This window comes from Mchenga conophoros, linkage group LG3 (genome assembly GCF_057382185.1).
Source record: "Mchenga conophoros isolate Kocher_MC1m ecotype Shallow Benthic linkage group LG3, M_conophoros_male_GT1.1, whole genome shotgun sequence".
Lineage (NCBI taxonomy): Eukaryota > Metazoa > Chordata > Actinopteri > Cichliformes > Cichlidae > Mchenga > Mchenga conophoros.
In genome coordinates, this window is record NC_140528.1 from 38,738,387 (window position 1) to 38,752,017 (window position 13,631).

The 13,631-nt window shown below is 45.0% G+C and overlaps 1 pseudogene; it reads right to left on the minus strand.

The window, feature by feature from the left end:
- Nucleotides 1-576: 576 nt before the first annotated feature.
- Nucleotides 577-2,247, minus strand: LOC146578547 (uncharacterized; annotated as a pseudogene).
- Between the last annotated feature and the right edge of the window lie 11,384 nt (nt 2,248-13,631).

A 13,631-nucleotide genomic window follows, 5' to 3' on the forward strand; every position in this document is an offset into this window, starting at 1 on the left:
TCCACATGTACCACTGAAAACAGTTAAATTAGTTTGAATCAGAAATCAGGGCTCAAACTACTTGTTCTGAGACCATTTCTTCATTTTTCACACCAAACTGTTTGTAGCTGTCGCATTGAAATGTAATTATTATGTAATTGCAATGTTCAACATTTGGTGTTTAATCTGGATTCATGTTGTGTTGTCGCCACCTACTGGTGGGCCTGAGTGTGACGCTTTGTGGTGCGCATGCTTTGGGGTGATGCTCAATTAAACGCACATGTCACCAGAGACTGAAGGCTCGAGCCAGAAAGAGAATGCTGGCTTGTGTAAAAGGTGGAAATATTGAAGATATTGACTACAATTGCTCATGAATGTTCAGTAGAAAGGCGCACACGGTATGTTGGTGCATTTACTTTGTGTGCATGTTTTATTTGAGTTGTAATTTTTGTTCTCCTGATGTAATATCCGTGTTTTTCATTGATCATTTCACCAGTTTTTCACGGTGTTTGCTGGTGAAAAGAAGATTAAAATACTGGCTGAACATCAGTTGGAGCATGGCCCTTCATTCTACTTCGAACATGAAAAACCTTCAGGAGCAGTTACACTGTTTAATAAGACAAACGTTACAGAGTTCATCAAATATAACTAACGCTTTAACATTATCAGGATTTCATAATACAAACTTCAAATCAACAGGAAAACAGCTGCAGAACATGTGGATCAAAATGAATTCATTAAAAAACAACATGTGGACTTCAAGGATATAGTAAATACACTAAAGTGAAAGGAGGAGCCAAAAATGTGAAAGAATTTGAATTAAGTAAAAGTAGTCACCTGTGATCTTTAAAATGGTTCTGATGTGTGCTGCTGTTTTTAACTTTCAACATTTCTTTGCTGCCACTGTGAATATGAATGTGGTCTTTGCCTAATTAAATAAATGTTACACTGACTCACTGCTTCATGTTCTGGTACAAACTGGTATTACATGGAAGTACAGCCCAAAACCAGGTTAGATTGATTTTATTTTTTCTGGACATAAAGTCACAGCAGGTGTTGTTTCAAAGCTTTTGGACAAATTTAGTTCATTTTGGAAGTTTTAAGAGCAACTGCTGTGAAAACATTTGTAGTTTTGGGAAAAAATTACTTAAGAGAAGATTTTACCTCAGCAAAAGATTAAATATGAATGAAGGATTGAAATTTAACTTAGGTAACACAAAATGAATACAACTACTAAACACTACTGTGTCCTAAGGGAACAAAGATTAAAATGTAACAGGGATAACATTTTAGAGAATTAAAATCCCTCAAAGGAAAAAAAATAAACTTGATATACATATCTATACATGCAGCTTCCTAAATGTAGCATTCAGGATTATTCACTGCAGCTCCAGAAATCAGAGCTACCTCATCAGATCCAAGTGTGACATCAGCTGACACTCTTTACAGGAGATTCCATCTGAACTCTGTGGAGCCTGATCTCAAGGCTTTTAAGTCTGACCCTGAAACCAGAAGAGGATCTTTCTCTCTCTTCAGATTCATTGTGATCCAGTGATTTCAGTCCTGCATGATCAGGCTGATGTTTGCACAGAGCAGATAATGAAGTGAATGTTTTTGCACACTGGTAACAGTGAAACAGTTTATTTACAGCATGGGATCGTTTGTGTTCGGAGTATGAACTGAGATTCCTGAAACTCTTGTCACACTGGTCACAGCTGAAGTTCACTTCCATGTGTGTACGTTCATGTTTGTTACGATGACCTGATTGTGACCAGCTTTTGTCACAGTGTCTGCACTTGTATGGTGTCTCTCCTGTGTGGACTCCCTTATGCTTTTTCATTGAGCCCACGTCCAGTGGTGAAGGATGACCCACACTGGTCACAGATGTGCTTTTTGACCCCACTGTGGAAGAGTTCATGTATTTTTAATGTACTTGGTGTGTGGAAGCCTCTCCCACATTCTTTGCAGTAGTTCATTTTGTCTCCAGTGTGTCTACGTTGATGTGTTTTTAGGTCCCGTTGATGATTGGAGGTTTTTCCACAAAGATCACAGAGAAACTCTTTCCCACCACCACAGTGACGACAGGGTTGAGAAATGGATCCATGTGCTTTGCTCCACTTCTAAACAAAGACATTGTAAGTCAGGGAATTCCTTCAACGTTTTTATCCTGAACGTCGCCTGAAACAAAGAGCATCTCTGCCAACGTCCAATTACACTTTACTGTTTACATTATAACACTCAGCTTACTGAGAGAAAATGAGTCTTCATTTTCCAAACAGTTCATTCAGTATAACTCCATAAGTTTACTGATCAGACTTGTTCCAAACAATCAGGTTACAATTACAAGACAAAAAAAACTAACTACATCCTCACAGTTACTGCACTTGTAGAGTTACTTTCTGGTGTGGATCCGTTGGTGTTTTTTCAGCTGATGTGGAAATTTAAAAGACTTTCCACACAAGTCACAGGTGTAGGCTTTAAATCCACTGTGGATGACTTGGTGTTTTTTCAGGCTTAGAGCCCAGGTAAAATCCTTCCCACACAACTCACAGCTGTAAGGTTTAAATCCACTGTGGATGAGTTGGTGTGTTTTTAAGGTTTCAGCCTGGGTAAAAGACTTTCCACACAACTCACAGAGGTATGCTTTAACTCCACTGTGGATGACTTGGTGTGTTTTCAGGCTTAGAGCCCAGGTAAAATCCTTCCCACACAACTCACAGCTGTAAGGTTTAACTCCACTGTGGATGATTTGGTGTCGTTTTAAGCCCCCAGCCTGGGTAAAAGACTTTCCACAAAACTCACAGCTGTAAGGTTTAACTCCACTGTGGATGATTTGGTGTCGTTTTAAGCCCCCAGCCTGGGTAAAACACTTTCCACACAACTCACAGCTGTAAGGTTTAACTCCACTGTGGATGATTTGGTGTCGTTTTAAGTGTTCAGCCCGGGTAAAATCCTTCCCACACTCATCACAGCTGTAGGTTTTCTCTCCTTTTCTTCTGTGAGATTTGTCAGCCTCCTGAGAGCGCTGACTTCTTGCTCCATGTTGGTCCTGCAGTGACAGAGATACAAACAGAGGCAGTGAGTGAAATGCAGTTGTGGAACAAACTGAAACTCCCTCCATTGGTGGAATCAAACATGTCAAAAAAACACATTGTTGGTGTGTTACCACCACCTTCTGGTGATAGTATCACATTACAATGACGTGCTACAATGAGAGTTGTAATGAAAATGACATTATTGAAGAAATATTGATCATCAAAGAAACTCTTACTTCAGAAAAAAAGTTTGAGTTCAACTGATGATTTTGTTGTTTCAATGTATGTAGAGAAAATATGATCTTCGTATTTTTTTGCAACTTCTGTGGTTTTTGGTTGTGAATGTAGATTCTGTATATATGGAGGAGCCCAGGATGGAAAAGATAAAGCTGCTGTTAACAGGTTTTTAAAAACCAACCAGCTGTACACACAGTTTCAATAACAGTGTAACTGTGATGTTTTTCTCACCTTTTGTGTTGAAGTCATTGTTTCCTCTGTAGTGGCTGAGCTGAGTCCAAATGGCTGAAATTGTTCCTCTGCTGCACCGCCAGACTCTTCTCCTCCTGTTACTCAGCTGGGACACAAAAAGTATATATTTGTACTTTATCCCTGACAAAAAGTAGCAGAGCAAATAAACATGACTAAACTCCTCAGTGACAACAATACCTATGAAGCTTCAAGGTGAAACCCCAGAAGCAACTACAAAAAGAAATTCATCAGTTGCCTACAAGAACTTGAAAGGGAAAAACCACTGACCCCCCTGCACATCACCACCTTTACCCAGGGGATGCTACACCCTGTATATATGGACTTCCATAGATCCACAAAGACGGAGTCCCGATCAGTCTCAATGGTAGCAGTATAAACTCAGCTACCTACAACATTTCAAGCACCTCATTACCATCCTAGGGGAGCTAGGATGGTAATGAGGACTTTAAAAAACATTTCGAAACTCACTATGTTAATGTGGAATTATTTTACAAATGGATAATTTATTCTACAATTCATTATTTAAGCACAGAATTCTTTATTTTGATGTGCGTGGCTCTTGTTGTCCTCCATATACGGGTGTCAAAAATCATAGAGGAATTGGCATGAGGAGGTACATGTTTAAGGTGTTAACAACACACAGTGTGGTTTGCTAGGTTAACTCACAAGCAGAATTTAGCTGTGCCTGACTACAATAGAGACTTTCCTCTTTAGGTGTTTCTGAAACAAGAAGGTGTAGTAAACAGATTTGTTTCAGAAAAAGGCGACAGTAATTAAAATGACATACATAAGCACAGAATGTTTTAATCCTACTAACACATACACACACATATGTAATGCAATGAATACCAGATGGTATTTTAAGCCTGTATTTCTGATTTTATCATCTTGTTCAACTCACTTAGTAAGATGAGAAGTTTTTAGGAATAATTTTTGATTTACGTCTTAAATTGGACAAGCATCTAAAGAAGATTGCTAAGACGGTCAAGGCTGATCTGAATCGTTTTGAGTTAATTCAGCACTATATACCTGCTTCAGCAGCTCAGTTATTTATGCATTTGTCACGTTCCTGGGTCTTTTGAACCAGTGTTTTGAGTTTGTTTAAGTTCTTTAGGTCAGCGAAGTTCATTTGTTCTTTAGATTTCTCTTTTATTTTCTTCCCCTGTATTTAAGTTTCCTCACCCTTTGTGTTTCATGCTGAGTGTCTTATGTTATCAAGTTTGTATTGTCATGTCTGTGTCTCATGTTTCCTGTTTTATTTTGAAGGTCTGTGGCCTATGTCATATCTGTCCGATGGCATCATTTAGGGCTGCACAATTAAATGCTAGAAAAATCACGATCTCAATTCATACTTATGTGCAATCTCATTTCCAAATGACAACGATGTAAGAAAAGAAAAAAAAAGATGACGATTGTACCGCGTTTTGCTCCGGGACATAATCTGCATGAAAACAAGCGCTCACTCTTCACGCTCAACAAATGACAAGGGCGGAGCCTTATACCACGTGATACAGAAGCCAGCTGGAAGGGGAAAAAACAACGAGGAGCACGTGAGAGAAACTGCCGGAGGGGAGAAACCACAATGAGTGCAGAGGAAAAGCTCTGATGGTGGTGAGAATGACAACCCCACTGTAACATTAATTCCAAGAAAAGGTTCTCGTTTCTCCATGTGGAAGGTTTGTGGTTTCAAAGAAGATGAGAGTCAAAAAGATATCATTTGCAAGCTGTGTTTTGCCATAGTAGCAGCACCGCAAGCTAACTTTACGAATTTGTATAACCACTTTAAACGTCACCATTGTCATGTACTGGGCTTTACGGCTTTACGCCACTAGGACCTGCTCTGCGGCAGGGGGCTGTCTATATCCTGTTCTATGTCTTAGCTGTCACACACGTTGTTGTGCTGTTATAACCCATGCTGGATACACGTTCAATAAAGCAGCGTTACAAGAAAGCTACCGAGTGGTCATTCTACATGGTGTCAGAAGTGGCCCGGACCATCGCCGAATAACGCCATAGGGGAGAAAACAGCAGAATGGCTAAGTTTAATCCCCCGACGGGCTTCCCCTTCGATAAGCCGACAGAATGGCCCGACTGGAAACAGCGTTTCGAGCGCTACTGGATCGCAACGAAACTCCACAAAGACGAAGGACAGGTACAGGTGAGCTGCCTAATCTACGCGATGGGAAATGAAGCAGAGAACATTTACAAGTCACTCACCTTCGCCGCCGATGAAAGTCGTGACAACTTCGCCGTTGTAATGAGGAAGTTCGACGAGTATTTTTCCCCGCAGCGGAACACTATACATGAAAGAGCATGTTTTCACCAGCGAGTCCAGCGGCCAGGCGAAACGGCGGAGAGTTTTATCCGAGCCCTGTATGACCTCTCAGAGCACTGTGAGTTTGGTGCATGTAAAGAGGAAAATATCCGCGATCGTATTGTGGTCGGGATACGAGACAAGGACCTCTCCCGCAGGCTACAGCTGATGAAGGACCTCGATCGTATTGTGGTCGGGATACGAGACAAGGACCTCTCCCGCAGGCTACAGCTGATGAAGGACCTCACATTGGCACAAATGAACCAGATCGTCAGACAGTCAGAGGAGGTCGCAGCGCAGGTCAGCTTGCAGGGAGATGCGGGAGGCTCAGTACAGGAGGCACGGTTATAAACGGAAAAGCATGGACTGGAAATCACAACAACAGCAAGGTAGGCTACCCGCGAAAACAAAATGGGCGGGGCGTTACAGAAAATGCAGTAAATGTGGGAAGATACAGCATGCCAGGGATGAAAGGTCCCCGTCAGCAAAATCTGTTTGCCATGGATGCCAAAAAATTGGACACTGGGCCAGGGTGTGTCGTAACACCAGATCAGTGAATGAGGTTACAGAGACAGAGAAAAGAGAGCAGGCCTCATATTTTCTAGGCTCAGTGTGTAATGCAAACAGAAATAGTGAAGCATGGACTGTGCAGTTACTGTTAGACTCTGCTCCAATAGAATTTAAGATTGACACAGGAGCAGATGTCACTATCATAAATGAGGACACGTTGCACGCTCTTGCTCATAAGAGAACGCTAGAGCCTTCAGATCGCCCTCTAGATAGCCCCGGAGGAGAGCTGTTATGTCTCGGCTACTTAAAAGCCACAATAAGTTATAAAGGCAAAGACTACCTGTCCAAGGTGTATGTGGTTCGTGGACACAGAGTCAGCAACCTTCTCAGCCGCTCCTTGTCAGTGCAGATGAACCTGGTGAGAAGAATTGATGAAGCAACGATCACACCCACCAGGAACCAACCACTTTACGGTGAACACGGAACACTAAAAACTGAGCCAGTCAAAATTCAGTTAAGGGACGATGCTGTGCCATACGCGGTGCATACGGCACGCCGTGTGCCTTTCCCCATGCTGCAGAAAGTGAAGGAGGAACTAAAAAGAATGGAGAACCATGGTGTCATTGAGAGGGTGACCCAACCTACGGAATGGTGTGCCCCAATGGTGCCTGTCTTGAAGAAGACCACAGCAAAGGCCAGGATCTGCGTTGATCTGACAAAACTGAATAAGTCTGTCAAAAGAGAGCACTATATCTTGCCTACCCCCGAGGAAACGATGTCCAGGTTGAGTGGTGCAACGGTCTTCTCCTCGCTGGATGCAGCCAGTGGATTTTGGCAGATCCCATTGCATCACGAGAGTTGCAAACTAACGACATTCATCACGCCATTTGGCAGGTATTGCTTTAAGAGGCTGCCCTTTGGGATAACGAGTGCACCAGAGATCTTTCAGCGAAAGATGTTGGAGACCTTAGAGGGGCTCGAAGGTGTGGAGGTCTTTATGGATGACATCCTGGTCTATGGGCCACCATGGAACAACATGACACTCGACTTGAGCAGGTGCTGCAGCGCATTGAGCTAGCAGGATTGAAGCTCAACCGAGAGAAGTGCTCCTTCAGACAGAGCCAGCTTCGCTTCCTAGGGCACCTGATCGACCATTCTGGGTCAGGCCAGACCCTGAGAAAGTGAGCGCCATTCTTCAGCTGCCGTCACCAGAAAATGTGCAAGAGCTTAAACGGATCCTAGGAATGGTTAATTACCTGGGCAGATATATTCCTGCTCTTGCCACAATATGCCAGCCACTGTACGAGTTGCTTAAAAGCAAAAACAGTTGGACCTGGGATCACCCACAGCAGGCAGCCTTCGAGAACATAAAGAGAGCGCTTACATCAGCACCTGTTCTCGCCTTCTATGATGTCAACAGACTCACAGCCGTATCTGCCGACGCTAGTAGCTACGGGCTTGGGGCTGTGCTGCTTCAGCTTCATGGCGCAGAGTGGAAACCTGTTGCCTACTGCTCTAGACGCCTCACGGAGGCTGAAACACGCTGAAACACATTAAAGCGTACATGAAAGTGAAAAACGAGCTATCAGAGGCTGACGGCCTGGTTATACGAGGCTGCAGAATCGTCATTCCAAAGTCACAAAGAACAGCCATTCTACACAAATTACATGAAGGGCACCAAGGCCTCACCAAGTGCAGGGATAGGGCTAATTCATCTGTGTGGTGGCCGGGGCTCTCCACTGAGTTAAAGAATGTAGTGCTGCAGTGCCACACATGTCTGGCCCAGAGGCCAACACAGACAAAGGAGCCGCTCATCTCCACACCTTTGCCAGATCGTCCATGGCAAAGGATAGCCCTGGATCTCTGTGAACACAACCGGAATAATTATCTCGTTGTGTCGGACTACTACTCACGTTTCTGGAAATACTTCACCTACCATCCACGACCAGCGGCCAAGTTGTTCAGAAACTGAAGTCGACCTTTGCTAGGTTTGGGATCCCTGACGTGGTGGTGAGTGACAATGGCCCTCAGTTTTCCAGCTCTGAGTTCCAGGCCTTCGCGAGAGAGATGGATTTCGCCCACATAACGTCTAGTCCCCACCACCCACAGGGAAATGGTCACGCGGAGAGGGCAGTACAGACTGCAAAGAAAATCCTCCAGCACGACGACCCACTGATAGCGCTAATGTGCTTTAGGTCTACTCCCTGTGCCACTACAGGCTTCAGCCCAGCGGAACTTCTTATGGGGAGGAGGATCAGGACAACCCTGCCTACCTTGGAGAAGAATCTTCTACCTAAATGGCCAAACAAAAGAGAAGTTAAACGAAGGGATGCTGGTCAGAAGGCCGAGCAGGCATTCTACTTCGACCGCCGCCATGGTGCTAAGCCCCTACCTCCACTTCATCCAGGGGATGCTGTCCTAACTAAGCTGGACCAGGAGAAGGCTTGGGCAACACCGGCCATCATCTCCAAGGAGAGCGTCACTCCGAGGTCCTATCTCGTTGCCACACCCCAAGGTGCATTGCTGCGACGGAACCGCCGCCATCTCCGCCTCGAACCATCTCCACGGGCTACGCCACAACCCCTTCCAACACCCACTGTGGATGCTGAGGAGCCGTCATCTCAGTGCGCTGGTGCGTCCATTCCAGAGACCCCACATTTGGCCCCTAGTCTAGTCGCACCCACTCACGCTGACGTACCGACTCTGCTAAGCACGAGGTGCGGCCGGGTACGCAAGCCAGTCAGCAGGCTGGATCTATAGACATTGGGGTGATAGGACAGAAGGAAGGACTGGGGAGTGGGAATGTTGTATTGTTGCTGTTTTGCACTTATGTTTTCAGCTGCACCCAATACTGCTGTTACCTGGTTGAATTAATTACCTTAAAGGTTTGCCGTGTTTCATGGCTCCTGTTTTGTGGACACTGCCCTTCAGGCTGACAGTATGCCATTTGTGCTCGACCCTAAGAGAACTGCCCTGAGGCTATCATAGTGTCGCATGTTATCATGCGAGCGACCGTGGCTCAGGGGGTTGGGAATCGCATCTGTAACCGAAAGGTCGCCGGTTCGATCCCTGGGCTCTCTGTCCTGGTTGTTGTGTCCCTGGGCAAGACACTTTACCCTACTTGCCTACTGGTGTTGGCCAGAGGGGCCGATGGCGCGATATGGCAGCCTCGCTTCTGTCAGTCTGCCCCAGGGCAGCTGTGGCTACAACTGTAGCTGCCTCCACCAGTGTATGAATGTGAGAGTGAATGAATAGTGGTATTGTAAAGCGCTTTGGGTGCCTTGAAAAGCGCTATATAAATCCAATCCATTATTATTATTATTATTATTATTATTATCATTGTGTCATTGCTGTTCTATTTGGGGTTTGTTATTGGACATAACATGAAAAGGGGGGAGATGTCATGTACTGGGCTTTATGGCTTTACGCCACTAGGACCTGCTCTATGGCAGGGGGCTGTCTATATCCTGTTCTATGTCTTAGCTGTCACACACGTTGTTGTGCTGTTATAACCCATGCTGGATACACGTTCAATAAAGCAGCGTTACAAGAAAGCTACCGAGTGGTCATTCTACAACCATAAAGTGCAATATAACAAAGCTGTAAAGGCCAAGAAAATGACAAGAGAAAATCCGTCCCCGCCAACCACCCAAACATCAATAACGGGAACCTTATACAGCACTTCCCCATACCCGTCAAACTCCCCTAGGCACAAAGAAATTACGGAGTAAGTGCAATAAATATTTATATTGGAAAAGAAAATCGTGAGAGAATCGTGATCTCAATTCTAAGCAAAAAAATTGTGATTCTCATTTTATGCAAAATAGTGCAGCCCTGGCATCATTCTCATATTTTAGAGAAACATAATCTACTTAGTTTTAGGAGTTTTAATCATTTGTGTTTGTAGCAAGGGGAACTGCATTTACCTGTGTGTTCCGCCCGGAGTATTGAGAGTGTAACACCGGAAGGTGAGAAGCAGAGACTCATGACTGTTTATTAAGAGTTTAATAAAAGTTTACCTCGGAGGAGGGAAAGTTCAACCGAGCATCTTGTGAAGTTTATAGAGAGAACAAGATGAAACATGGTGGCAGCGGGGTCTAGAGTGATCCACACCGCGCTTTGAAGACAACAGATTGAGCGGACGGTATCGACGCGTCCAGCTAGGCTAGTTAGCCTCGGAGGTGCTAACGGCTCAGGACAGCAGGTGAGACGCTGACGAGAAGAGCGCATGGATGGATTGAAGCCACCAGCACAGTGGAGTATGGATTCAGTGAACCTGTCTAAAGCGTGGAAAACATGGAAAAAAGAGTTTACCCTCTACACGGAACTAGCTCTGCCGGATGCTGAGGAAAAGGCGAGAGTGAAGCTGTTTTACTATCTGATCAGGGAACGGGGCAGGGAGCTCTGTGGAACGCTGATCGGAGCTGAGGCAAGGGTAACAGTAAGTGAGCTGATGAGAAAAATCGATGAACACTGTAATCCCAAAGTTAATGAGACTGTCGAGAGATACAGATTTTTTGCATGCAATCAGGCTCCAGGAGAAAATATTGATAAATATGTTACGGACCTGAAAATGCCGGCGAGCACCTGCAACTTTGAACAATTAAAAGACTCACTGATCAGAGACAGGATTGTCTGTGACACGAACAGCTCCAGTTGGAGGGAAAGGTTGCTCAGAGAAGAGAACCTCACATTAGACAGATGTCTAGATATTTGTAGAGCAATGGAGATTTCAAGAGAATGCAACAAAACAATAGCGGGACAGGCTGTAGAGGAACCGCATGCAGTAAAACAAAAAGAGAGAAAAAGACTGGATAAAGAGATATCATGCAGATTTTGTGGAAGAGCACATGAAAGACTCAAATCAAAATGCCCAGCATATGGAAAAAAATGCAAAAAATGTGGCAAAGAAAATCATTTTGCTATAGCATGCAGGAGTAAAAGCAGACAGAGTGAAAATGGAAAAAAGGTCCACACAGTGACGGAGCAGGACTCGGATTCCTGTGAGGACATAATGACTGTCACAGCTATGACACAGACTGCAGTAGAAGTGAACCACATCAGAGAATCAGACATGAAAAAACGAGAGCAGCTGTTTGCAGGCATGATGATTGGCAACAGCCTGGTCAAGTTTCAAGTTGACTGCAGTGGAACCTGCAACGTTATTCCCATCAACTTGTTGAACCCGAACATCAAAATGGAGCACACAGACAAGGTTCTTGTGATGTACAATAAGTCAAGGCTGTGTCCATTAGGAAAGTGTAAGGTCAAGCTGACAAACCCAAGAAAAAACAAAAAGTGTAAATGGTAAAAAATGGTAAATGGCCTGCATTTGTATAGCGCTTTTCTAGTCCCTAAGGACCCCAAAGCACTTCACACTACATTCAGTCATTCACCCATTCACACACACATTCACACACTGGCGATGGCAAGCTACGTTGTAGCCACAGCTGCCCTGGGGCGCACTGACAGAGGCGAGGCTGCCGGACACTGGCGCCACCGGGCCCTCTGACCACCACCAGTAGGCAAACACGGGGTTAGTATCTTGCCCAAGGATATTTGGCATGCAGCCAGGAGGCAGCCTGGGATCGAACCACCGACCTTCTGATTAGTGGCTGACCTGCTCTGCCACCTGAGCTACAGCCACCCCACCTCTACTTGGGAGAACAGCTAGTGAAGCGATGAAGCTAATACAATAGGGGCGATCGTGGCTCAAGAGTTGGGCGTTCGCCTTGTAATCGGAAGGTTGCCGGTTCGAGCCCTGGCTTGGACAGTCTCGGTCGTTGTGTCCTTGGGCAAGACACTTCACCCGTTGCCTACTGGTGGTGGTCAGAGGGCCCGGTGGCGCCAGTGTCCGGCAGCCTCGCCTCTGTCAGTGCGCCCCAGGGTGGCTGTGGCTACAATGTAGCTTGCCATCACCTGTGTGTGAATGGGTGGATGACTGGATATGTAAAGCGCTTTGGGGTCCTTAGGGACTAGTAAAGCGCTATATAAATACAGGCCATTTAATACAAGTTAAATATGATAACATCTGTGCTTTGGACAGCTCAGTGACAACAGCTCCATCAGAGAAAAACGCATGGTTGTTGGAAGAGATAAAGACTGAGTTTCAGGATGTGTTTACAGGAGATGGATGTTTGCAAGGTGAATATGAGCTGGAAATCGACACAACAGTGCAGCCCGTCAAACTGCCAAAACGCACAGTCCCAGTGTCGATGATGAAACCACTGAAAGAGGAACTGATGAGCCTTACAGAAAGACAAATAATAGCACCAGTGGATTGTAGTACTGATTGGATCAGTGGGATGGTGACAGTGCAGAAGCCAAATGGCAAACCCAGGATATGTATTGACCCAAGACCACTCAAAAAAGCTTTGAAGCGTAGTCACTTCCCGTTACCAACAATAGATGACATCTTGCCAGATGTGTCAAGAGCGAAAGTTTTCACAGTTTGTGATGTGAAACATGGCTTTTGGCATGTGAAGCTTACAGAAGAGTCAAGCCATCTCACGACATTCGCAACACCATTTGGTCGCTTTCGTTGGCTGAGAATGCCGATGGGGATCAGCCCAGCGCCAGAGGTCTTTCAGCGCAAACTGATGCAAGCGTTAGAGAACCTGCCAGGCACATACATCATTGCTGATGACATCCTGATCACTGGAAAAGGAGAGACGACTGAGTTGGCAGAAATGGATCATGACAGAAACCTGAGACTTTTCCTGGAACGCTGCAGAGAGAGAAACATCAAATTAAATGTGGAAAAACTCAAGCTTAGAAGACAGGAAGTACCATACATCGGACATCTACTCACAGCAGAAGGGCTGAGAGCTGACCCAGAGAAGGTACGGGCCATCACAGAGATGCCAGCACCAACTGACATAAAAGGGGTGCAGAGACTAGTTGGAATGGTCAACTATTTATCAAAGTTTTACAAGCATCTGTCAGACGACTGTGAGCCTCTCAGACAACTGACGCACAGAGACAGCCTATGGGAGTGGACAGACATGCAGGAAGATGCATTTAAAAGACTGAAAGAAAAACTAACACAAGTCCCAGTTTTGAAATATTACAGCCCTGAAGAAGAGCTGACGCTGCAGTGTGATGCCAGCGAGACAGAACTGGGAGCAGCTCTGACTCAACATTGGAAACCAGTGGCATTTGCAAGTCATGCACTGACGCTCACTGAAAGAGGTTATGCACAAATTGAAAAGGAATGTTTAGCTATTGTGTTTGGGATGGAGAAATTCCACCAATATACATATGGTCGTCTTGTGAGAGTGCAATCAGACCACAAGCCACTCGAG